This window comes from Pseudophryne corroboree, chromosome 4 (genome assembly GCF_028390025.1).
Source record: "Pseudophryne corroboree isolate aPseCor3 chromosome 4, aPseCor3.hap2, whole genome shotgun sequence".
Lineage (NCBI taxonomy): Eukaryota > Metazoa > Chordata > Amphibia > Anura > Myobatrachidae > Pseudophryne > Pseudophryne corroboree.
Window position 1 is genome coordinate 633,225,910 of NC_086447.1, and position 26,752 is coordinate 633,252,661.

Sequence of the window (26,752 nt, forward strand, 5' to 3'; positions counted from 1 at the left end):
TGGAGATTCCCAACTCACTTATCACGCTCACAATTGTTTTGTGAAGCTCTAATAGCGAAATGGGATGAATTCGCCTCTAATAATATATCTTACCTCACCTCCAACCCCCCCATATTCTGGCAAACAGCAAAATCAGTTTTAAGAGGCATGATCATCTCATACACCTCTAAATCTAAAAAGCAACTGGCCTCAACCTACTTACAATTGCAGTCAGAACTAACATCATCATTCCAACAATTCAAAACATCACCCTCACCTGAAAACAAAGATTTATACACCAAGGCAAAAAATAACTTTGAAATACATCTCCAATCTCTAGGCGATAAACATCTCTTTAACATAAACTTTAAATATCACAAATTTGGCAACAAGACAGGCAAGCTCTTGACCAACTTACTTCATGGTTCCCGCCCTCCTTCCTTTATACGCCCTCTAAAAACACCTGATAGTAAAATGACAACCTCTAATCAACAAGTCTCAGAGGTGATGAAATCATTCTACGAATCATTATACTCTGCACCTTCTCCCCCCCCCCCCCTACAACCACCTCTTCACAGTATGCACTCTCTTCCACCCCTATTTGGGAATATCCCTCTCTCCCTACCATCCCGCAATCCCTCTCTGACTCTCTAACGGCTCCCATCACAGCCAAGGAGATCCTTTCAGTTATCCAACATCTTCATCGAGACAAAGCCCCAGGTCCTGACGGATTCTCAGGCGAATTCTACAAATTACTAGCCCCCAAAATTATAGATACCTTAGTTTTATTATACAACCACCTCCTTATAAACCTCAATCCCCCACTCTACTTAACCTCAGCAATAATAAAAACTTTATCCAAACCAAATCGTGACTTGTCCCTCCCCAGCTCATATAGGCCCATATCTCTACTCAACCTTGACTACAAAATTCTGACAAAAATTCTATCCAATCGTCTCCAACCGATATTGCCCCACATAATTCATCAAGACCAGACAGGCTTCATTTCTAGCCGCCACTCGGTGATAAACCTGAGGAAGGTCTTCTCGGTCGTCCAAAGTATGAACATCTATCCTCCCGCCAAACTAGCCATTATCTTATCATTGGACGCCGAGAAGGCCTTCGACTTAGTGCTATGGCCCCACTTATATCACACACTTTCCAAATTCGGATTCCCTAAATCATTTATTGATATAATTACAGCCTTATACTCCAAATCCACATCCCAAATTTCCTGTAATGGGTCTCTCTCCTCCCCCTTCCCTATAGCTAGAGGCACTAGACAAGGGTGTCCATTATCACCATTATTATTCAACATAGCCATTGAACCTCTCGCTATAGCTATCCGCAATTCGACCAATATACCTGGAATCACTTTAGGACCACTAGAATTAAAAATTTCTTTATTTGCAGATGACATGATTCTTTTCCTTTCTGACCCTTCCTCATCGGTTCCCCAAGTTATGTCCCTCATCTCAGCGTTTGGCCAAACTGCAGGTCTTAAAATAAACATATCTAAATCCGAAATCCTACCCATTAATGGCCCTCCCCCCATCACTCAAATCACCCCATCCCTTTCCACTTTTCATATAGCCAGGGAAGGTATAAAATACTTAGGGATCAAAATTCCACCATCCACCGCTAACATCTATAAACTTAATTATACCCCCCTACTAACAAAAATAGCTACACTGTATGATAACTGGAAGGATCTCCCACTGTCATTATTGGGCCGCCTTGCGGCTATAAAGATTATTATATTCCCCAAAATCTTCTACCTCATTCAAATGTTGCCACTCTCTTTGAAAACCTCTGACTTTGCTACCTTTGACAAACTAACCTCTAGATTTCTATGGAAACATAAAAAATCCAGAATTTCGCTAAACAAATTGCAAAATCCCATTAAGCACGGAGGCCTTAAAGCCCCCAACCTTCGTATGTATACTCACTCTGTTATGTTCCGATACATTTCTGACTGGATTTTAGAATCCTCCACCTACACAGATGTCAATCTTGATACAGCCATGTTTGCTCCATACTCCCCATGTGCATTGCTCCACGCCAGGAAGCAAGACATCCCACCACATATCTATAACAACATCATCTTCACAGATACATACAAATCATGGATCTCCATCAACAAAATCCTACACCGAGATTACACTTCATCCATACACATCCACGATTCCCACCCTCGTTAACCAACCGCCAGTACCTTGACTGGAAGGCTAAAGGACTATCGACAACATCAAAAGTTTTTGATCCAGGGGGAATACCTCTCCCTTTCTCCGCCCTTCAACAGACCTACCAACTCCCTAAAAACCAATTCTTCATGTTTCTACAAACCCGCCATTTTGCAACATCTATACATACACATAATTTCCATCCGGACACACAGGATCTAATACTAATACTACTCCAATCCCTAACACGCAGACCATACAAGACTAGTCTTTTATACTCTAAACTTATGTTTGCCAGACATCCTACCTCTCCACCAGCCAATCCCTCGAAATGGTCACAAGACATACCCACAGTAGTCGAAATCTCTGATCTGTGCCCTACTTTTAGTCAATCCATGAGTTGACTTAACTCCTCTTATCTACAAGAAGTCCACTTCAGAACTATCCATAGAGCATACATCTCTCCAGCACAGAGAAGCCATATGGTCTTGGAGGAATCGGGAGACTGCCCAAAATGCTCAGCACACATGGCCAGATTCCTACATTCCTTTTGGTCATGTGGGAAGATCAAAAAATTCTGGCACAAAGTTATAGCCTACATTAATAGACTATTTCAAGCTAGGATACAACCTGACATCTTAGCATGCTTATGCGCAAATTTCATAAACTGGAAAATTGGTCCGTTCTCACCTCAGATCCATCCACTACTTACCATTATAGTGACAATTGCAAAAAAGATAATCTTAATTCATTGGACCACCAAATCTGCACCATCCCTCAATGAGGTACTGCAGAAGCTTAGACAGATATTCCTCTTTGACAGAAGATCTTTGATTCTGGCCAGAGGAGAGATCCTATCTAAATTTCTGAACAAAAGGCACTACTACCTACTGTCCCTATCAGACGAAGAGAGACTCTCGCTAACCAAAATGTTTGACATCGCTCGTTGGTCTCTTCACTAATGTATTTTTCTTATTCATATATACTTTCATCTGCCAGGCTCCATGACATACTCGAGGGCTCCACACCCTCTTCATAGTATCACTCCTCACCCCTCTAACGTGCCGCCCAGGTTCGGAGAGTCCACCCACCCCCCACCCCACCTTTCTTCTTTTTACACTTCTTTTTTTCTCTCACTTACCCCCCCATACTATTCTTTGAAGTATTTGTCTTGACAGAGATAGATATATAGATTACGCTAATAATGTGTTATCATCAAATATCGCCTTTTTCACAACTACATTATGGTAGAGCTGTATTTTTTTTTTTTCTCTCTTCATCTTTCCAAACCACTCCTTTTGCCCTCTTTACTTCCTTTCTCTCTTTCTGTCCTTTCTTAGCCTCTCTCTGGGCTCATCTTCTGAGGTTCATTCTTTCTTATCCCACTTTCTATCTCTTTATAACTATTCTTTCCTCTTTCTTACCCTATATTTCGGTACACTATTCCTTATTTAATATCGTGGAGCAACATCTTATGGCTAATGTGATATACAAATATCATCATCTATGGTATGGCGATTATCTCCTTTTACTCCAAAATACCACTAGCTCTTTTACAGGAATAGACGACATTACTCAGGCATGATAGCTATCGATAAAGATAACTGAATAGTTCTTAACACCGTTATAATATATCTTTTGTTACTCAATATTGTTAAACGGGTTCAAGTGGTAGATGTTATGATGCCTTTTTGCTATATGGATATTTCCTCAGTATAACATATACTGATCTGTTCCTCCACCATGCAGCGCCACCAGGCACATACTCGATCCAAAGATGACTAGATAAGACTAACCTACATTTTTCAACATCTGTGTAACCTATGCTCCATGTCTTATTGTATACAAATGTTGTAATTTGGAAAAATACCACTAATAAAAATTGTTAAATAAAAAAAACAAAAAAAACCTTTTCTATCACCGTGGACAGCTTATTCAAGTGCCATCTGGCATGCATGTTCCTTTGTTGCTCATCATTCATCACCAAAAATGATTTTCTTCTTCAATTCTTATGACTGTACTGATTGTATTGAATAAAATCCACATCTAGCATAACCAATGAATGCTGAAAAGTGCTCCAGTGGTGCAATTGGTAAGTGCGCGGTACTTATAAGACAGTATCTGTTGAGCAATGCTGAGGTTGTGAGTTCAAGCCTCACCTGGAGCATCTTTGTATACTGATTTTTTTCCTTTTCTTATGTCATTAGTCATTGATTATAAACTGCTACCTTAATATTTAATATGATATTACAAAGGATGGAAAAAAGAAAGAAAAAACACAAACATGATTGTGCATTTAAGTTGTCAGCACACATCTGCTTTGGTTCAAATGCACTGCATATCTTCCTTCAGTCAACCAACAAAACAGCAATGGAAAAGATTAACATACTGTTGGTAAAGCAGTTGCATCAAATTGATTTTCTGCAATATAGCATGAAAATCCATACTGACAGCGCTGGATAGTACCAGCACATATCTTGCTGGACTTGGTAATGCAAAGAACACAGTAAACAGCTTCACTTTTTCCTCAAAAATAAATAATTGACTATTAAAAACCTAACAGTCTTAAATAAGTACATCAGTAAGCACCACTGGCATAATGGATAAGTCACTGCCCTCCTAAGCCAGTGGGTCCAAGTCCCATATGGGGTGGAAGTAATTACAGCAAGTGTCTCATCACTAGAGTTGATATTTTATCCTTGCTTCAAATGTAAAACAGTCTTGCAGTGTTTAGCTTGTAAAAAAATGACCACAGAAGCTAAAATATGACATTAATTATGATAACATTGTTGTTGTTGTTTTTTAAACCTTTTTTATCACCGTGGACAGCTTATTCAAGTGCCATCTGGCATGCATGTTCCTTTGTTGCTCATCATTCATCACCAAAAATGATTTTCTTTTTCAATTCTTATGACTGTACTGATTGTATTGAATAAAATCCACATCTAGCATAACCAAGCAATGCGCCAAAGTGCTCCAGTGGCGCAATTGGTCAGCGCGTGATACTTATAAGACAGTATCTGTTGAGCAATGCAGAGGTAGTGAGTTCAAGCCTCACCTGGATCATCTTTGTATCCTGTTTTTTTTTCCTTTTCTTATGTCATTAGTCATTTATTAAATTAATATTTAACATCTGCTTTGGTTCAAATGCACTGCATATCTTCCTTCAGTCAGCCAACAAAACAGCAATGGAAAAGATTAACATACTGTTGGTAAAGCAGTTGCATCAAATTGATTTTCTGCAATATAGCATGATAATCCATACTGACAGCTCTGGATAGTACCAGCACATTTCTTGCTGGACTTGGTAATGCAAAGAACACAGTAAACAGCATCACTTTTTTTCAAAAATAAATAATTGACTATTAAAAACCTATCAGTCTTAAATAAGGACATCAGTAAGCACCACTGGCATAATAGATAAGGCACTGTTCTCCTAAGCCAGTGGTTGTGGGTTTAAGTCCAGTCTGAGTTGGAAGTCATTACAGCAAGTGTCTCATCACTAGAGTTGATATTTTATCCTTGCTTCAACTTTAAAACAGTCTTGCAGTGTTTAGCTTGTAAAAAATGACTACAGAAGCTAAAATATGACATTAATTATGATAACATTGTTGTTGTTGTTTTTTAAACCTTTTCTATCACCGTGGACAGCTTATTCAAGTGCCATCTGGCATGCATGTTCCTTTGTTGCTCATCATTCATCACCAAAAATGATTTTCTTTTTCAATTCTTATGACTGTACTGATTGTATTGAATAAAATCCACATCTAGCATAACCAATCAATGCTACAAAGTGCCCCAGTGGCGCAATTGGTCAGCGCGTGGTACTTATAATACAGTATCTGTTGAGCAATGCCAAGGTTGTGAGTTCAAGCCTCACCTGGAGCATCTTTGTATACTGTTTTTTCTACCTTTTCTTATGTCATTAGTCATTGATTATAAACTGCTACCTTAATATTTAATATGATATTACAAAGGATGGAAGAAAGAAAGAAAAAACACAAACATGATTGTGCATTTAAGTTGTCAGCACACATCTGCTTTGGTTCAAATGCACTGCATATCTTCCTTCAGTCAGCCAACAAAACAGCAATGGAAAAGATTAACATACTGTTGGTAAAGCAGTTGCATCAAATTGATTTTCTGCAATATAGCATGATAATCCATATTGACAGCTCTGGATAGTACCAGCACATTTCTTGCTGGACTTGGTAATGCAAAGAACACAGTAAACAGCTTCACTTTTTTTCAAAAATATTTAATTGACTATTAAAAACCTATCAGTCTTAAATAAGGACATCAGTAAGCACCACTGGCATAATGGATAAGGCACTGTTCTCCTAAGCCAGTGGTTGTGGGTTTAAGTCCAGTCTGAGTTGGAAGTCATTACAGCAAGTGTCTCATCACTAGAGTTGATATTTTATCCATGCTTCAACTGTAAAACAGTCTTGCAGTGTTTAGCTTGTAATAAATGACTACAGAAGCTAAAATATGACATTAATTATTATAACATTGTTGTTGTTGTTGTTTTTTTAAACCTTTTCTATCACCGCACTTCCGGTTCCGGGTTCATGCTGTGAGCAGCGTGTCCGTGCAGCTCCCGGGACTCACTCACCGCGAACAAGTTTTTTACGGCTCCCCGGAGCCTCCAACAAGAAGGGACGAACCTCCCCTCCTTCCCCCCAGTGTATGGAGAAATTTCTGGCTCCGAATACCTCCGCCCGCACGCAGCTGTTTCGGCAGGAGAAGCGACGAGCAGATCCAAAGATGGCGCCCGGCACAGACTCGCCGCCAGCGTCTCCGGCACACAAGAAAGCCGCTTCGGAAACAGATAAGTTTGTCTCACAGGGACACCCTGATTCTCCCATCACACACGCTGATTTGGCCCAAGCTATAACGGCCACGATGGGGTCCCTATTGACACAGGCTGTCACTGACATTTCCACACAGCTCAAAAATCTCACTCATAGGGTGACCACAACCGAGACACAAATAGGGAAGATAGCTCATGACATGGCAGACGCACAGCACGACATCATCCGCCTTCAAAAGGAAAACTATCATCTTTTAAATAAGCTGGATAATATTGAAAATAGATCCAGGAGAAACAACTTAAGAATAATTGGCATCCCTGAATCAGTGAAAGATTCAGCCCTGGAACGCTTTGTGAGTCACACACTACCCCAGCTGCTGCAAATCACTGACGCTTGTAAAGACATTGTCATAGAAAGGGTACATAGAATTGGCCCCAACCTACGTCCTGCAGATACCCGTCCCAGAGTGGTCATTTTCCGCTGCTTAAATTACCTTCACAAGCAAGCCCTTTGGATTGCTTCCAGACAAGTACGCCCACTGATATGGGAAAAAAATAAATTACTTATCTTCCAAGACTTTTCTCCTGAACTCACACGGGCCAGAAAGGCTTTTTCACCTATCTGTGCTCAGTTGATACAGATGAAAAGGAAATTTGCCCTCCAATATCCAGCTAACTACGCATATTCACAGGAGACACATTTTACGACTTTAACACCCCTGGAGACGCAGATGCATTCCTCAAAGAAGAAGCGCAAGGACATCATGAGGACATTTCTGACACTGCATAACGTCCTAGATAGCCTTTGTGATGGGCTATTCACCTCTCCAGCGCAACCACTGAAGGACAGCTATGTTGACACGTACCACTGTTTATTGTCATGATTGTTTTTCACTTATAAGCAGGGCTAATAAGCCTATCTCCGATACTACACCAAATACTATTAAGGATAAACCCTTTGATTTTATGACATTATTATATATGTAACTAGATAGTATGTGGGTTGATGTGATGCCCCTTATGGTCATTAATGACACGCAGCCTGCAGCTATGACATACATCCACCTGCTCTTTCCAACCTCTCCCCCCCCTCCCCTCCCCCCCCACCCTCTCCACCCCCCCTCCCCCACCCCCCATGGGTTCACCCCCTTCGATATGTTTCAACCTGGTGGGTTAGTTCCGGGCAGCTAAGGCTCCCTTGAGGTTATACCTTCCTTTACTCCGATGAATCGAAAGTTGGTATGCTGGCCATGCCACAGATCAACTAGGTTGTTTCCTAGTGTTGTCCTAACTAGGACTTTTTTGCATTATGTTTTGTTTATCTTCTCAATGATATCTTTCTTCTATCAATTCTTCCTTTTCTCCTTCTACCTTTCCATCTCAACATACTCAAAATATGGCCTACACAATGCTTTATCCCTGTCCCCTCCTCACATGGTAAATACCACATATGACACTCTCCCACCTTAAGGTTGGCTCTCTGAACGTGGGCGGCATAAATTCCCCAGCCAAACGTCGTAGAATCCTGCAATACCTAAATAAACAACACTTAGACTTAGCATATCTACAAGAAACTCACTTAACAGATCTAGAATCAAAAAAACGAGGAACCCTAGGCTGGACAGTTGTAGCAGCGGCTCCTTTTTCCTCCAAGGCCCGTGGAGTAATCATATTGGCTAGATCCTCTCTACCATTTAAAGTGACTAGGACTACACCCGACCCTAATGGCAGATTCATCATAGCACACATTACCTTACAAGACATTTCATATGTACTGTGTAACATATACGCACCCAATAACTACAATAAATCCTTTTTCTCCACACTGATAGCTAAATTAACCCCCTTCCTCCAAGAAAGACTAATCATTGGAGGTGACCTCAATCTAATCTCCTCCCCACTTCTTGATCGCTCCAACACTTCCTCTAAACCTACCTCTTTACCAAAATTTGGTATTCCTCACCTCGCCTCCTCTCTCCAAACCACTGATGTCTGGAGAGCCTTCAATCCCATCGACAGAGAATACACATGCCTCTCTGCCGCACATGGCACCCTATCCCGAATAGATTATTTTTTAATTTCCCATATTCTAATCCCAGATATTATTTCTACCACTATAGAAACCATCTCTCTCTCGGACCATGCCCTCATCTGGTTTGATCTCAAACTCTCACATGACCCTTCTGTCACGAAAATTTGGAGATTCCCAACTCACTTATCACGCTCACAATTGTTTTGTGAAGCTCTAATAGCGAAATGGGATGAATTCGCCTCTAATAATATATCTTACCTCACCTCCAACCCCCCCATATTCTGGCAAACAGCAAAATCAGTTTTAAGAGGCATGATCATCTCATACACCTCTAAATCTAAAAAGCAACTGGCCTCAACCTACTTACAATTGCAGTCAGAACTAACATCATCATTCCAACAATTCAAAACATCACCCTCACCTGAAAACAAAGATTTATACACCAAGGCAAAAAATAACTTTGAAATACATCTCCAATCTCTAGGCGATAAACATCTCTTTAACATAAACTTTAAATATCACAAATTTGGCAACAAGACAGGCAAGCTCTTGACCAACTTACTTCATGGTTCCCGCCCTCCTTCCTTTATACGCCCTCTAAAAACACCTGATGGTAAAATGACAACCTCTAATCAACAAGTCTCAGAGGTGATGAAATCATTCTACGAATCATTATACTCTGCACCTTCTCCCCCCCCCCCCCCCTACAACCACCTCTTCACAGTATGCACTCTCTTCCACCCCTATTTGGGAATATCCCTCTCTCCCTACCATCCCGCAATCCCTCTCTGACTCTCTAACGGCTCCCATCACAGCCAAGGAGATCCTTTCAGTTATCCAACATCTTCATCGAGACAAAGCCCCAGGTCCTGACGGATTCTCAGGCGAATTCTACAAATTACTAGCCCCCAAAATTATAGATACCTTAGTTTTATTATACAACTACCTCCTTATAAACCTCAATCCCCCACTCTACTTAACCTCAGCAATAATAAAAACTTTACCCAAACCAAATCGTGACTTGTCCCTCCCCAGCTCATATAGGCCCATATCTCTACTCAACCTTGACTACAAAATTCTGACAAAAATTCTATCCAATCGTCTCCAACCGATATTGCCCCACATAATTCATCAAGACCAGACAGGCTTCATTTCTAGCCGCCACTCGGTGATAAACCTGAGGAAGGTCTTCTCGGTCGTCCAAAGTATGAACATCTATCCTCCCGCCAAACCAGCCATTATCTTATCATTGGACGCCGAGAAGGCCTTCGACTTAGTGCTATGGCCCCACTTATATCACACACTTTCCAAATTCGGATTCCCTAAATCATTTATTGATATAATTACAGCCTTATACTCCAAATCCACATCCCAAATTTCCTGTAATGGGTCTCTCTCCTCCCCCTTCCCTATAGCTAGAGGCACTAGACAAGGGTGTCCATTATCACCATTATTATTCAACATAGCCATTGAACCTCTCGCTATAGCTATCCGCAATTCGACCAATATACCTGGAATCACTTTAGGACCACTAGAATTAAAAATTTCTTTATTTGCAGATGACATGATTCTTTTCCTTTCTGACCCTTCCTCATCGGTTCCCCAAGTTATGTCCCTCATCTCAGCGTTTGGCCAAACTGCAGGTCTTAAAATAAACATATCTAAATCCGAAATCCTACCCATTAATGGCCCTCCCCCCATCACTCAAATCACCCCATCCCGTTCCACTTTTCATATAGCCAGGGAAGGTATAAAATACTTAGGGATCAAAATTCCACCATCCACCGCTAACATCTATAAACTTAATTATACCCCCCTACTAACAAAAATAGCTACACTGTATGATAACTGGAAGGATCTCCCACTGTCATTATTGGGCCGCCTTGCGGCTATAAAGAGTATTATATTCCCCAAAATCTTCTACCTCATTCAAATGTTGCCACTCTCTTTGAAAACCTCTGACTTTGACAAACTAACCTCTAGATTTCTATGGAAACATAAAAAATCCAGAATTTCGCTAAACAAATTGCAAAATCCCATTAAGCACGGAGGCCTTAAAGCCCCCAACCTTCGTATGTATACTCACTCTGTTATGTTCCGATACATTTCTGACTGGATTTTAGAATCCTCCACCTACACAGATGTCAATCTTGATACAGCCATGTTTGCTCCATACTCCCCATGTGCATTGCTCCACGCCAGGAAGCAAGACATCCCACCACATATCTATAACAACATCATCTTCACAGATACATACAAATCATGGATCTCCATCAACAAAATCCTACACCGAGATTTCACTTCATCCATACACATCCCGCTTTGGGGCAATCCACGATTCCCACCCTCGTTAACCAACCGCCAGTACCTTGACTGGAAGGCTAAAGGACTATCGACAACATCAAAAGTTTTTGATCCAGGGGGAATACCTCTCCCTTTCTCCGCCCTTCAATAGACCTACCAACTCCCTAATAACCAATTCTTCATGTTTCTACAAACCCGCCATTTTGCAACATCTATACATACACATAATTTCCATCCGGACACACAGGATCTAATACTAATACTACTCCAATCCCTAACACGCAGACCATACAAGACTAGTCTTTTATACTCTAAACTTATGTTTGCCTGACATCCTACCTCTCCACCAGCCAATCCCTCGAAATGGTCACAAGACATACCCACAGTAGTCGAAATCTCTGATCTGTGCCCTACTTTTAGTCAATCCATGAGTTGACTTAACTCCTCTTATCTACAAGAAGTCCACTTCAGAACTATCCATAGAGCATACATCTCTCCAGCACAGAGAAGCCATATGGTCTTGGAGGAATCGGGAGACTGCCCAAAATGCTCAGCACACATGGCCAGATTCCTACATTCCTTTTGGTCATGTGGGAAGATCAAAAAATTCTGGCACAAAGTTATAGCCTACATTAATAGACTATTTCAAGCTAGGATACAACCTGACATCTTAGCATGCTTATGCGCAAATTTCACAAACTGGAAAATTGGTCCGTTCTCACCTCAGATCCATCCACTACTTACCATTATAGTGACGATTGCAAAAAAGATAATCTTAATTCATTGGACCACCAAATCTGCACCATCCCTCAATGAGGTACTGCAGAAGCTTAGACAGATATTCCTCTTTGACAGAAGATCTTTGATTCTGGCCAGAGGAGAGATCCTATCTAAATTTCTGAACAAATGGCACTACTACCTACTGTCCCTATCAGACGAAGAGAGACTCTCGCTAACCAAAATGTTTGACATCGCTCGTTGGTCTCTTCACTAATGTATTTTTCTTATTCATATATACTTTCATCTGCCAGGCTCCATGACATACTCGAGGGCTCCACACCCTCTTCATAGTATCACTCCTCACCCCTCTAACGTGCCGCCCAGGTTCGGAGAGTCCACCCACCCCCACCCCACCTTTCTTCTTTTTACACTTCTTTTTTTCTCTCACTTACCCCCCCATACTATTCTTTGAAGTATTTGTCTTGACAGAGATAGATATATAGATTACGCTAATAATGTGTTATCATCAAATATCGCCTTTTTCACAACTACATTATGGTAGAGCTGTATTTTTTTTTTTCTCTCTTCATCTTTCCAAACCACTCCTTTTGCCCTCTTTACTTCCTTTCTCTCTTTCTGTCCTTTCTTAGCCTCTCTCTGGGCTCATCTTCTGAGGTTCATTCTTTCTTATCCCACTTTCTATCTCTTTATAACTATTCTTTCCTCTTTCTTACCCTATATTTCGGTACACTATTCCTTATTTAATATCGTGGAGCAACATCTTATGGCTAATGTGATATACAAATATCATCATCTATGGTATGGCGATTATCTCCTTTTACTCCAAAATACCACTAGCTCTTTTACAGGAATAGACGACATTACTCAGGCATGATAGCTATCGATAAAGATAACTGAATAGTTCTTAACACCGTTATAATATATCTTTTGTTACTCAATATTGTTAAACGGGTTCAAGTGGTAGATGTTATGATGCCTTTTTGCTATATGGATATTTCCTCAGTATAACATATACTGATCTGTTCCTCCACCATGCAGCGCCACCAGGCACATACTCGATCCAAAGATGACTAGATAAGACTAACCTACATTTTTCAACATCTGTGTAACCTATGCTCCATGTCTTATTGTATACAAATGTTGTAATTTGGAAAAATACCACTAATAAAAATTGTTAAATAAAAAAAAAAAAAAACCTTTTCTATCACCGTGGACAGCTTATTCAAGTGCCATCTGGCATGCATGTTCCTTTGTTGCTCATCATTCATCACCAAAAATGATTTTCTTCTTCAATTCTTATGACTGTACTGATTGTATTGAATAAAATCCACATCTAGCATAACCAATGAATGCTGAAAAGTGCTCCAGTGGTGCAATTGGTAAGTGCGCGGTACTTATAAGACAGTATCTGTTGAGCAATGCTGAGGTTGTGAGTTCAAGCCTCACCTGGAGCATCTTTGTATACTGGTTTTTTTTCTTTTCTTATGTCATTAGTCATTGATTATAAACTGCTACCTTAATATTTAATATGATATTACAAAGGATGGAAAAAAGAAAGAAAAAACACAAACATGATTGTGCATTTAAGTTGTCAGCACACATCTGCTTTGGTTCAAATGCACTGCATATCTTCCTTCAGTCAACCAACAAAACAGCAATGGAAAAGATTAACATACTGTTGGTAAAGCAGTTGCATCAAATTGATTTTCTGCAATATAGCATGAAAATCCATACTGACAGTGCTGGATAGTACCAGCACATATCTTGCTGGACTTGGTAATGCAAAGAACACAGTAAACAGCTTCACTTTTTCCTCAAAAATAAATAATTGACTATTAAAAACCTAACAGTCTTAAATAAGTACATCAGTAAGCACCACTGGCATAATGGATAAGTCACTGCCCTCCTAAGCCAGTGGGTCCAAGTCCCATATGGGGTGGAAGTAATTACAGCAAGTGTCTCATCACTAGAGTTGATATTTTATCCTTGCTTCAAATGTAAAACAGTCTTGCAGTGTTTAGCTTGTAAAAAAATGACCACAGAAGCTAAAATATGACATTAATTATGATAACATTGTTGTTGTTGTTTTTTAAACCTTTTTTATCACCGTGGACAGCTTATTCAAGTGCCATCTGGCATGCATGTTCCTTTGTTGCTCATCATTCATCACCAAAAATGATTTTCTTTTTCAATTCTTGTGACTGTACTGATTGTATTGAATAAAATCCACATCTAGCATAACCAAGCAATGCGCCAAAGTGCTCCAGTGGCGCAATTGATCAGCGCGTGATACTTATAAGACAGTATCTGTTGAGCAATGCAGAGGTAGTGAGTTCAAGCCTCACCTGGAGCATCTTTGTATCCTGTTTTTTTTTCCTTTTCTTATGTCATTAGTCATTTATTAAATTAATATTTAACATCTGCTTTGGTTCAAATGCATGGCATATCTTCCTTCAGTCAGCCAACAAAACAGCAATGGAAAAGATTAACATACTGTTGGTAAAGCAGTTGCATCAAATTGATTTTCTGCAATATAGCATGATAATCCATACTGACAGCTCTGGATAGTACCAGCACATTTCTTGCTGGACTTGGTAATGCAAAGAACACAGTAAACAGCATCACTTTTTTTCAAAAATAAATAATTGACTATTAAAAACCTATCAGTCTTAAATAAGGACATCAGTAAGCACCACTGGCATAATAGATAAGGCACTGTTCTCCTAAGCCAGTGGTTGTGGGTTTAAGTCCAGTCTGAGTTGGAAGTCATTACAGCAAGTGTCTCATCACTAGAGTTGATATTTTATCCTTGCTTCAAATGTAAAACAGTCTTGCAGTGTTTAGCTTGTAAAAAATGACCACAGAAGCTAAAATATGACATTAATTATGATAACATTGTTGTTGTTGTTTTTTAAACCTTTTCTATCACCGTGGACAGCTTATTCTAGTGCCATCTGGTATGCATGTTCCTTTGTTGCTCATCATTCATCACCAAAAATGATTTTCTTTTTCAATTCTTATGACTGTACTGATTGTATTGAATAAAATCCACATCTAGCATAACCAAATAATGCTGCTAAGTGCTCCAGTGGCGCAATTGGTCAGCGTGCAGTACTTATAAGACAGTATCTGTTGAGCAATGCTGAGGTTGTGAGTTCAAGCCTCACCTGGAGCATCTTTGTATATTGTTTTTTTTTTCCTTTTCTTATGTCATTAGTCATTGATTATAAACTGCTACCTTAATATTTAATATGATATTACAAAGGATGGAAGAAAGAAAGAAAAAACACAAACATGATTGTGCATTTAAGTTGTCAGCACACATCTGCTTTGGTTCAAATGCACTGCATATCTTCCTTCAGTCAGCCAACAAAACAGCAATGGAAAAGATTAACATACTGTTGGTAAAGCAGTTGCATCAAATTGATTTTCTGCAATATAGCATGATAATCCATACTGACAGCTCTGGATAGTACCAGCACATTCCTTGCTGGACTTGGTAATGCAAAGAACACTGTAAACAGCTTCACTTTTTTTCAAAAATATTTAATTGACTATTAAAAACCTAACAGTCTTAAATAAGAACATCAGTAAGCACCACTGGCATAATGGATAAGTCACTGCCCTCCTAAGCCAGGGGGTCCAAGTCCCATATGGGGTGGAAGTAATTACAGCAAGTGTCTCATCACTAGAGTTGATATTTTATCCTTGCTTCAACTGTAAAACAGTCTTGCAGTGTTTAGCTTGTAAAAAATGACAACAGAAGCTAAAATATGACATTAATTATGATAACATTGTTGTTGTTTTTTAAACCTTTTCTATTACAGTGGACAGCTTATTCAAGTGCCGCATGCATGTTCCTTTGTTGCTCATCATTCATCACCAAAAATGATTTTCTTTTTCAATTCTTATGACTGTACTGATTGTATTGAATAAAATCCACATCTAGCATAAACAATCATTGCTGCAAAGTGCTATAGTGGTGCAATTTGTCAGCGTGCTGTTCTTATAAGACAGTATCTGTTGAGCAATACAGAGGTTGTGAGTTCAAGCCTCACCTTGAGTATCTTCGTGTCCTGTTTTTTTTTTCCTTTTCTTATGTCATTAGTCATTGATTAAATTAATATTTAACATTTGCTTTGGTTCAAATGCACTGCATATCTTCCTTCAGTCAGCCAACAAAACAGCAATGGAAAAGATTAACATACTGTTGGTAAAGCAGTTGCATCAAATTGATTTTCTGCAATATAGCATGATAATTCATACTGACAGCTCTGGATAGTACCAGCACATTTCTTGTTGGACTTGGTAATGCAAAGAACACAGTAAACAGCTTCACTTTTTCCTCAAAAATAAATAATTGACTGTTAAAAACCTAACAGTCTAAAATAAGAACATCAGTAAGCACCACTGGCATAATGGGTAAGGCACTGTTCTGCTAAGCCAGTGGTTGTGGGTTTAAGTCCCGTCTGAGTTGGAAGTCATTACAGCAAGTGTCTCAACACTAGAGTTGATATTTTATCCTTGCTTCTACTGTAAAACAGTCTTGCAGTGTTTAGCTTGTAAAAAATGACCACAGAAGCTAAAATATGACATTAATTATGATAACATTGTTGTTGTTGTTTTTTAAACCTTTTCTATCACCGTGGACAGCTTATTCAAGTGCCATCTGGTATGCATGTTCCTTTGTTGCTCATCATTCATCACCAAAAATGATTTTCTTTTTCAATTCTTATGACTGTACTGATTGTATTGAATAAAATCCACATCTAGCATAACCAAATAATGCTGCAAAGTGCTCCAGTGGCGCAATTGGTCAGCGCGCAGTACTTATAAGACAGTATCTGTTGAGCAATGCCGAGGTTGTGAGTTCAAGCCTCACATGGAACATCTTTGTACACTGTTTTTTTTCCTTTTCTTATGTCATTAGTCATTGATTATAAACTGCTACCTTAATATTTAATATGATATTACAAAGGATGGAAGAAAGAAAGAAAAAACACAAACATGATTGTGCATTTAAGTTGACAGCACACATCTGCTTTGGTTCAAATGCACTGCATATCTTCCTTCAGTCAGCCAACAAAACAGCAATGGAAAAGATTAACATACTGTTGGTAAAGCAGTTGCATTAAATTGATTTTCTGCAATATAGCATAAAAATACATACTGACAGCTCTGGATAGTACCAGCACATTTCTTGCTGGACTTGGTAATGCAAAGAACACAGTAAACAGCTTCACTTTTTCCTCAAAAATAAATAATTGACTATTAAAAACCTAACAGTCTAAAATAAGAACATCAGTAAGCACCACTGGCATAATGGGTAAGGAACTGTTCTCCTAAGCCAGTGGTTGTGGGTTTAAGTCCCGTCTGAGTTGGAAGTCATTACAGCAAGTGTCTCAACACTAGAGTTGATATTTTATCCTTGCTTCTACTGTAAAACAGTCTTGCAGTGTTTAGCTTGTAAAAAATGACTACAGAAGCTAAAATATGACATTAATTATGATAACATTGTTGTTGTTGTTTTTTAAACCTTTTCTATCACCGTGGACAGCTTATTCAAGTGCCATCTGGCATGCATGTTCCTTTGTTGCTCATCATTCATCACCAAAAATGATTTTCTTTTTCAATTCTTATGACTGTACTGATTGTATTGAATAAAATCCACATCTAGCATAACCAAATAATGCTGCAAAGTGCTCCAGTGGCGCAATTGGTCAGCGCGCAGTACTTATAAGACAGTATCTGTTGAGCAATGCTGAGGTTGTGAGTTCAAGCCTCACATGGAGCTTCTTTGTATACTGTTTTTTTTTCCTTTTCTTATGTCATTAGTCATTGATTATAAACTGCTACCTTAATATTTAATATGATATTACAAAGGATGGAAGAAAGAAAGAAAAAACACAAACATGATTGTGCATTTAAGTTGTCAGCACACATCTGCTTTGGTTCAAATGCACTGCATATCTTCCTTCAGTCAGCCAACAAAACAGCAATGGAAAAGATTAACATACTGTTGGTAAAGCAGTTGCATTAAATTGATTTTCTGCAATATAGCATGAAAATACATACTGACAGCTCTGGATAGTACCAGCACATTTCTTGCTGGACTTGGTAATGCAAAGAACACAGTAAACAGCTTCACTTTTTCCTCAAAAATAAATAATTGACTATTAAAAACCTAACTGTCTTAAATAAGAACATCAGTAAGCACCACTGGCATAATGGATAAGTCACTGCCCTCCTAAGCCAGGGGGTCCAAGTCCCATATGGGGTGGAAGTAATTACAGCAAGTGTCTCATCACTAGAGTTGATATTTTATCCTTGCTTCAACTGTAAAACAGTCTTGCAGTGTTTAGCTTGTAAAAAATGACCACAGAAGCTAAAATATGACATTAATTATGATAACATTGTTGTTGTTTTTTAAACCTTTTCTATTACAGTGGACAGCTTATTCAAGTGCCGCATGCATGTTCCTTTGTTGCTCATCTTTCATCACCAAAAATGATTTTCTTTTTCAATTCTTATGACTGTACTGATTGTATTGAATAAAATCCACATCTAGCATAAACAATCATTGCTGCAAAGTGCTACAGTGGTGCAATTTGTCAGCGTGCTGTTCTTATAAGACAGTATCTGTTGAGCAATACAGAGGTTGTGAGTTCAAGCCTCACCTGGAGTATCTTCGTATCCTGTTTTTTTTTTCCTTTTCTTATGTCATTAGTCATTGATTAAATTAATATTTAACATCTGCTTTGGTTCAAATGCACTGCATATCTTCCTTCAGTCAGCCAACAAAACAGCAATGGAAAAGATTAACATACTGTTGGTAAAGCAGTTGCATCAAATTGATTTTCTGCAATATAGCATGATAATTCATACTGACAGCTCTGGATAGTACCAGCACATTTCTTGCTGGACTTGGTAATGCAAAGAACACAGTAAACAGCTTCACTTTTTCCTCAAAAATAAATAATTGACTATTAAAAACCTAACAGTCTAAAATAAGAACATCAGTAAGCACCACTGGCATAATGGGTAAGGCACTGTTCTGCTAAGCCAGTGGTTGTGGGTTTAAGTCCCGTCTGAGTTGGAAGTCATTACAGCAAGTGTCTCAACACTAGAGTTGATATTTTATCCTTGCTTCAACTGTAAAACAGTCTTGCAGTGTTTAGCTTGTAAAAAATGACCACAGAAGCTAAAATATGACATTAATTATGATAACATTGTTGTTGTTGGTTTTTAAACCTTTTCTATCACCGTGGACAGCTTATTCAAGTGCCATCTGGTATGCATGTTCCTTTGTTGCTCTTCATTCATCACCAAAAATGATTTTCTTTTTCAATTCTTATGACTGTACTGATTGTATTGAATAAAATCCACATCTAGCATAACCAAATAATGTTGCAAAATGCTCCAGTGGTGCAATTGGTCAGCGCGCAGTATTTATAAGACAGTATCTGTTGAGCAATGCCGAGGTTGTGAGTTCAAGCCTCACATGGAGCATCTTTGTACACTGTTTTTTTTCCTTTTCTTATGTCATTAGTCATTGATTATAAACTGCTACCTTAATATTTAATATGAAATTACAAAGGATGGAAGAAAGAAAGAAAAAACACAAACATGATTGTGCATTTTAGTTGTCAGCACACATCTGCTTTGGTTCAAATGCACTGCATATCTTCCTTCAGTCAGCTAACAAAACAGCAATGGAAAAGATTAACATACTGTTGGTAAAGCAGTTGCATTAAATTGATTTTCTGCAATATAGCATGAAAATACATACTGACAGCTCTGGATAGTACCAGCACATTTCTTGCTGGACTTGGTAATGCAAAGAACACAGTAAACAGCTTCACTTTTTCCTCAAAAATAAATAATTGACTATTAAAAACCTAACAGTCTTAAATAAGAACATCAGTAAGCACCACTGGCATAATGGGTAAGGAACTGTTCTCCTAAGCCAGTGGTTGTGGGTTTAAGTCCCGTCTGAGTTGGAAGTCATTACAGCAAGTGTCTCAACACTAGAGTTGATTTTTTATCCTTGCTTCTACTGTAAAACAGTCTTGCAGTGTTTAGCTTGTAAAAAATGACTACAGAAGCTAAAATATGACATTAATTATGATAACATTGTTGTTGTTGTTTTTTAAACCTTTTCTATCACCGTGGACAGCTTATTCAAGTGCCATCTGGCATGCATGTTCCTTTGTTGCTCATCATTCATCACCAAAAATGATTTTCGTTTTCAATTCTTATGACTGTACTGATTGTATTGAATAAAATCCACATCTAGCATAACCAAAGAATGCTGCAAAGTGCTCCAGTGGCGCAATTGGTCAGCGCGCAGTACTTATAAGACAGTATCTGTTGAGCAATGCCGAGGTTGTGAGTTCAAGCCTCACATGGAGCTTCTTTGTATACTGTTTTTTTTTCCTTTTCTTATGTCATTAGTCATTGATTATAAACTGCTACCTTAATATTTAATATGATATTACAAAGGATGGAAGAAAGAAAGAAAAAACACAAACATTATTGTGCATTTAAGTTGTCAGCACACATCTGCTTTGGTTCAAATGCACTGCATATCTTCCTTCAGTCAGCCAACAAAACAGCAATGGAAAAGATTAACATACTGTTGGTAAAGCAGTTGCATTAAATTGATTTTCTGCAATATAGCATGAAAATACATACTGACAGCTCTGGATAGTACCAGCACATTTCTTGCTGGACTTGGTAATGCAAAGAACACAGTAAACAGCTTCACTTTTTCCTCAAAAATAAATAATTGACTATTAAAAACCTAACAGTCTTAAATAAGAACATCAGTAAGCACCACTGGCATAATGGATAAGTCACTGCCCTCCTAAGCCAGGGGGTCCAAGTCCCATATGGGGTGGAAGTAATTACAGCAAGTGTCTCATCACTAGAGTTGATATTTTATCCTTGCTTCAACTGTAAAACAGTCTTGCAGTGTTTAGCTTGTAAAAAATGACCACAGAAGCTAAAATATGACATTAATTATGATAACATTGTTGTTGTTTTTTAAACCTTTTCTATCACCGTGGACAGCTTATTCAAGTGCCATCTGGCATGCATGTTCCTTTGTTGCTCATCATTCATCACCAAAAATGATTTTCTTTTTCAATTCTTATGACTGTACTGATTGTATTGAGTAAAATCCACATCTAGCATAAACAATCATTGCTGCAAAGTGCTACAGTGGTGCAATTTGTCAGCGTGCTGTTCTTATAAGACAGTATCTGTTGAGCAATACAGAGGTTTTGAGTTCAAGCCTCACCTGGAGCATCTTTGTATCCTGTTTTTTTTCTTCCTTTTCTTATGTCATTAGTCATTGATTAAATTAATATTTAACATCTGCTTTTGTTCAAATGTACTGCATATCTTCCTTCAGTCAGCCAACAAAACAGCAATGGAAAAGATTAACATACTGTTGGTAAAGCAGTTGCATCAAATTGATTTTCTGCAATATAGCATGATAATCCATACTGACAGCTCTGGATAGTACCAGCACATTTCTTGCTGGACTTGGTAATGCAAAGAACACAGTAAACAGCTTCACTTTTTCCTCAAAAATAAATAATTGACTATTAAAAACCTAACAGTCTAAAATAAGGACATCAGTAAGCACCACTGGCATAATGGGTAAGGCACTGTTCTGCTAAGCAAGTGGTTGTGGGTTTAAGTCCCGTCTGAGTTGGAAGTCATTACAGCAAGTGTCTCAACACTAGAGTTGATATTTTATCCTTGCTTCTACTGTAAAACAGTCTTGCAGTGTTTAGCTTGTAAAAAATGACCACAGAAGCTAAAATATGACATTAATTATGATAACATTGTTGTTGTTGTTTTTTAAACCTTTTCTATCACCGTGGACAGCTTATTCAAGTGCCATCTGGTATGCATGTTCCTTTGTTGCTCATCATTCATCACCAAAAATGATTTTCTTTTTCAATTCTTATGACTGTACTGATTGTATTGAATAAAATCCACATCTAGCATAACCAAATAATGCTGCAAAGTGCTCCAGTGGCGCAATTGGTCAGCGCGCAGTACTTATAAGACAGTATCTGTTGAGCAATGCCGAGGTTGTGAATTCAAGCCTCACCTGGCGCATCTTTGTATACTGTTTTTTTTCCTTTTCTTATGTCATTAGTCATTGATTATAAACTGCTACCTTAATATTTAATATGATATTACAAAGGATGGAAGAAAGAAAGAAAAAACACAAACATGATTGTGCATTTAAGTTGTCAGCACACATCTGCTTTGGTTCAAATGCACTGCATATCTTCCTTCAGTCATCCAACAAAACAGCAATGGAAAAGATTAACATACTGTTGGTAAAGCAGTTGCATCAAATTGATTTTCTGCTATATAGCATGATAATCCATACTGACAGCTCTGGATAGTACCAGCACATTTCTTGCTGGACTTGGTAATGCAAAGAACACAGTATTCAGCTTCACTTTTTCCTCAAAAATAAATAATTGACTATTAAAAACCCAACAGTCTTAAATAAGAACATCAGTAAGCACCACTGGCATAATGGATAAGTCACTGCCCTCCTAAGCCAGGGGGTCCAAGTCCCATATGGGGTGGAAGTAATTACAGCAAGTGTCTCATCACTAGAGCTGATATTTTATCCTTGCTTCAACTGTAAAACAGTCTTGCAGTGTTTAGCTTGTAAAAAATGACCACAGAAGCTAAAATATGACATTATTTATGATAACATTGTTGTTGTTGTTGTTGTTTTTTAAACCTTTTTTTATCACCGTGGACAGCTTATTCAAGTGCCATCTGGCATGCATGTTCCTTTGTTGCTCATCATTCATCACCAAAAATGATTTTCTTTTTCAATTCTTATGACTGTACTGATTGTATTGAATAAAATCCACATATAGCATAACCAATCAATGCTGCAAAGTGCTCCAGTGGCGCAATTGGTCAGCGCGTGGTACTTGTAATACAGTATCTGTTGAGCAATGCCAAGGTTGTGAATTCAAGCCTCACCTAGAGCATCTTTGTATACTGTTTTTTTTTCCTTTTCTTATGTCATTAGTCATTGATTATAAACTGCTACCTTAATATTTAATATGATATTACAAAGGATGGAAGAAAGAAAGAAAAACACAAACATGATTGTGCATTTAAGTTGTCAGCACACATCTGCTTTGGTTCAAATGCACTGCATATCTTCCTTCAGTCAGCCAACAAAACAGCAATGGAAAAGATTAACATACTGTTGGTAAAGCAGTTGCATCAAATTGATTTTCTGCAATATAGCATGATAATCCATACTGACAGCTCTGGGTAGTACCAGCACATTTCTTGCTGGACTTGGTAATGCAAAGAACACAGTAAACAGCTTCACTTTTTTTCAAAAATAAATTATTGACTATTAAAAACCTATCAGTTTTAAATAAGGACATCAGTAAGCACCACTGGCATAATGGATAAGGCACTGTTCTCCTAAGCCAGTGGTTGTGGGTTTAAGTCCCGTCTGAGTTGGAAGTCATTACAGCAAGTGTCTCATCACTAGAGTTGATATTTCATCCTTGCTTCAACTGTAAAGCAGTGTTTAGCTTGTAAAAAATGACTACAGAAGCTAAAATATGACATTAATTATGATAACATTGTTGTTGTTGTTTTTTAAACCTTTTCTATCACCGTGGACAGCTTATTCAAGTGCCATCTGGCATGCATGTTCCTTTGTTGCTCATCATTCATCACCAAAAATGATTTTCTTTTTCAATTCTTATGACTGTACTGATTGTATTGAATAAAATCCACATCTAGCATAATCAATTAATGCTGTAGAGTGCTCCAGTGGCGCAATTGGTCAGCGCGCGGTACTTATAAGACAGTATCTGTTGAGCAATGCTGAGGTTGTGAGTTCAAGCCTCACCTGGAGCATCTTTGTATACTGTTTTTTTTCCTTTTCTTATGTCATTAGTCATTGATTATAAACTGCTACCTTAATATTTAATATGATATTACAAAGGATCGAAGAAAGAAAGAAAAAACACAGACATGATTGTGCATTTAAGTTGTCAGCACACATCTGCTTTGGTTCAAATGCACTGCATATCTTCCTTCAGTCAGCCAACAAAACAGCAATGGAAAAGATTAACATACTGTTGGTAAAGCAGTTGCATCAAATTGATTTTCTGCTATATAGCATGATAATCCATACTGACAGCTCTGGATAGTACCAGCACATTTCTTGCTGGACTTGGTAATGCAAAGAACACAGTATTCAGCTTCACTTTTTCCTCAAAAATAAATAATTGACTATTAAAAACCTAACAGTCTTAAATAAGAACATCAGTAAGCACCACTGGCATAATGGATAAGTCACTGCCCTCCTAAGCAAGGGGGTCCAAGTCCCATATGGGGTGGAAGTAACTACAGCAAGTGTCTCATCACTAGAGTTAATATTTTATCCTTGCTTCAACTGTAAAACAGTCTTGCAGTGTTTAGCTTGTAAAAAATGACCACAGAAGCTAAAATATGACATTAATTATGATAACATTGTTGTTGTTGTTGTTGTTGTTGTTGTTGTTGTTTTTTAAACCTTTTTTATCACCGTGGACAGCTTATTCAAGTGCCATCTGGCATGCATGTTCCTTTGTTGCTCATCATTCATCACCAAAAATGATTTTCTTTTTCAATTCTTATGACTGTACTGATTGTATTGAATAAAATCCACATATAGCATAACCAATCAATGCTGCAAAGTGCTTCAGTGGCGCAATTGGTCAGCGCGCGGTACTTATAAGACAGTATCTGTTGAGCAATGCTGAGGTTGTTAGTTCAAGCCTCACCTGGAGCATCTTTGTATACTGTTTTTTTCCTTTTCTTATGTCATTAGTCAATGATTATAAACTGCTACCTTAATATTTAATATGATATTACAAAGGATGGAAGAAAGAAAGAAAAAACACAAACATGATTGTGCATTTAAGTTGTCAGCACACATCTGCTTTGGTTCAAATGCACTGCATATCTTCCTTCAGTCAGCCAACAAAACAGCAATGGAAAAGATTAACATACTGTTGGTAAAGCAGTTGCATCAAATTGATTTTCTGAAATATAGCATGAAAATCCATACTGACAGCTCTGGATAGTACCAGCACATTTCTTGCTGGACTTGGTAATGCAAAGAACACAGTAAACAGCTTCACTTTTTCCTCAAAAATAAATAATTGACTATTAAAAACCTAACAGTCTTAAATAAGAACATCAGTAAGCACCACTGGCATAATGGATAAGTCACTGCCCTCCTAAGCCAGGGGGTCCAAGTCCCATATGGGGTGGAAGTAATTACAGCAAGTGTCTCATCACTAGAGTTGATATTTTATCCTTGCTTCAACTGTAAAACAGTCTTGCAGTGTTTAGCTTGTAAAAAATGACCACAGAAGCTAAAATATGACATTAATTATGATAACATTGTTGTTGTTGTTGTTTTTTAAACCTTTTCTATTACCGTGGACAGCTTATTCAAGTGCCATCTGGCATGCATGTTCCTTTGTTGCTCATCATTCATCACCAAAAATGATTTTATTTTTCAATTCTTATGACTGTACTGATTGTATTGAATAAAATCCACATCTAGCATAACCAATTAATGCTGCAAAGTGCTCCAGTGGCGCAATTGTTCAGCACGCGGTACTTATAAGACAGTATCTGCTGAGGTTGTGAGTTCAAGCCTCACCTGGATCATCTTTGTATACTTTTTTTTTCCTTTTCTTATGTCATTAGTCATTGATTATAAACTGCTACCTTAATATTTAATATGATATTACAAAGGATGGAAGAAAGAAAGAAAAAACACAAACATGATTGTGCATTTAAGTTGTCAGCACACATCTGCTTTGGTTCAAATGCACTGCATATCTTCCTTCAGTCAGCCAACAAAACAGCAATGGAAAAGATTAACATACTGTTGGTAAAGCAGTTGCATCAAATTGATTTTCTGCTATATAGCATGATAATCCATACTGACAGCTCTGGATAGTACCAGCACATTTCTTGCTGGACTTGGTAATGCAAAGAACACAGTAAACAGCTTCACTTTTTCCTCAAAAATAAATAATTGACTATTAAAAACCTAACAGTCTTAAATAAGAACATCAGTAAGCACCACTGGCATAATGGATAAGTCACTGCCCTCCTAAGCCAGGGGGTCCAAGTCCCATATGGGGTGGATGTAATTACAGCAAGTGTCTCATCACTAGAGTTGATATTTTATCCTTGCTTCAACTGTAAAACAGTCTTGCAGTGTTTAGCTTGTAAAAAATGACCACAGAAGCTAAAATATGACATTAATTATGATAACATTGTTGTTGTTGTTTTTTAAACCTTTTTTATCACCGTGGACAGCTTATTCAAGTGCCATCTGGCATGCATGTTCCTTTGTTGCTCATCATTCATCACCAAAAATGATTTTCTTTTTCAATTCTTATGACTGTACTGATTGTATTGAATAAAATCCACATCTAGCATAACCAATTAATGCTGCAAAGTGCTCCAGTGGCGTAATTGTTCAGCGCACTGTACTTATAATACAGTATCTGTTGAGCAATGCCAAGATTGTGAGTTCAAGCCTCACCTGGAGCATCTTTGTATACTGTTTTTTTTCTTTTTCTTATGTCATTAGTCATTGATTATAAACTGCTA

General features: G+C 38.1%; 4 non-coding genes across 4 annotated transcripts; all 4 read left to right on the top strand.

Moving 5' to 3' along the window:
• Nucleotides 1–5,957: 5,957 nt before the first annotated feature.
• Nucleotides 5,958–6,050, top strand: TRNAI-UAU (transfer RNA isoleucine (anticodon UAU)). The gene is given in 2 exon segments: nt 5,958–5,995; nt 6,015–6,050. It is a non-coding gene; the product is annotated as a tRNA-Ile (tRNA).
• A 9,084-nt stretch (nt 6,051–15,134) lies between these two features.
• Nucleotides 15,135–15,227, top strand: TRNAI-UAU (transfer RNA isoleucine (anticodon UAU)). Its single transcript is given in 2 exon segments — nt 15,135–15,172; nt 15,192–15,227. It is a non-coding gene; the product is annotated as a tRNA-Ile (tRNA).
• Nucleotides 15,228–22,998: 7,771 nt separating this feature from the next.
• TRNAT-UGU (transfer RNA threonine (anticodon UGU)) lies at nt 22,999–23,091 on the top strand. Its single transcript is given in 2 exon segments — nt 22,999–23,036; nt 23,056–23,091. It is a non-coding gene; the product is annotated as a tRNA-Thr (tRNA).
• An 802-nt stretch (nt 23,092–23,893) lies between these two features.
• Nucleotides 23,894–23,986, top strand: TRNAI-UAU (transfer RNA isoleucine (anticodon UAU)). Its single transcript is given in 2 exon segments — nt 23,894–23,931; nt 23,951–23,986. It is a non-coding gene; the product is annotated as a tRNA-Ile (tRNA).
• The last annotated feature ends 2,766 nt before the right edge of the window (nt 23,987–26,752 follow it).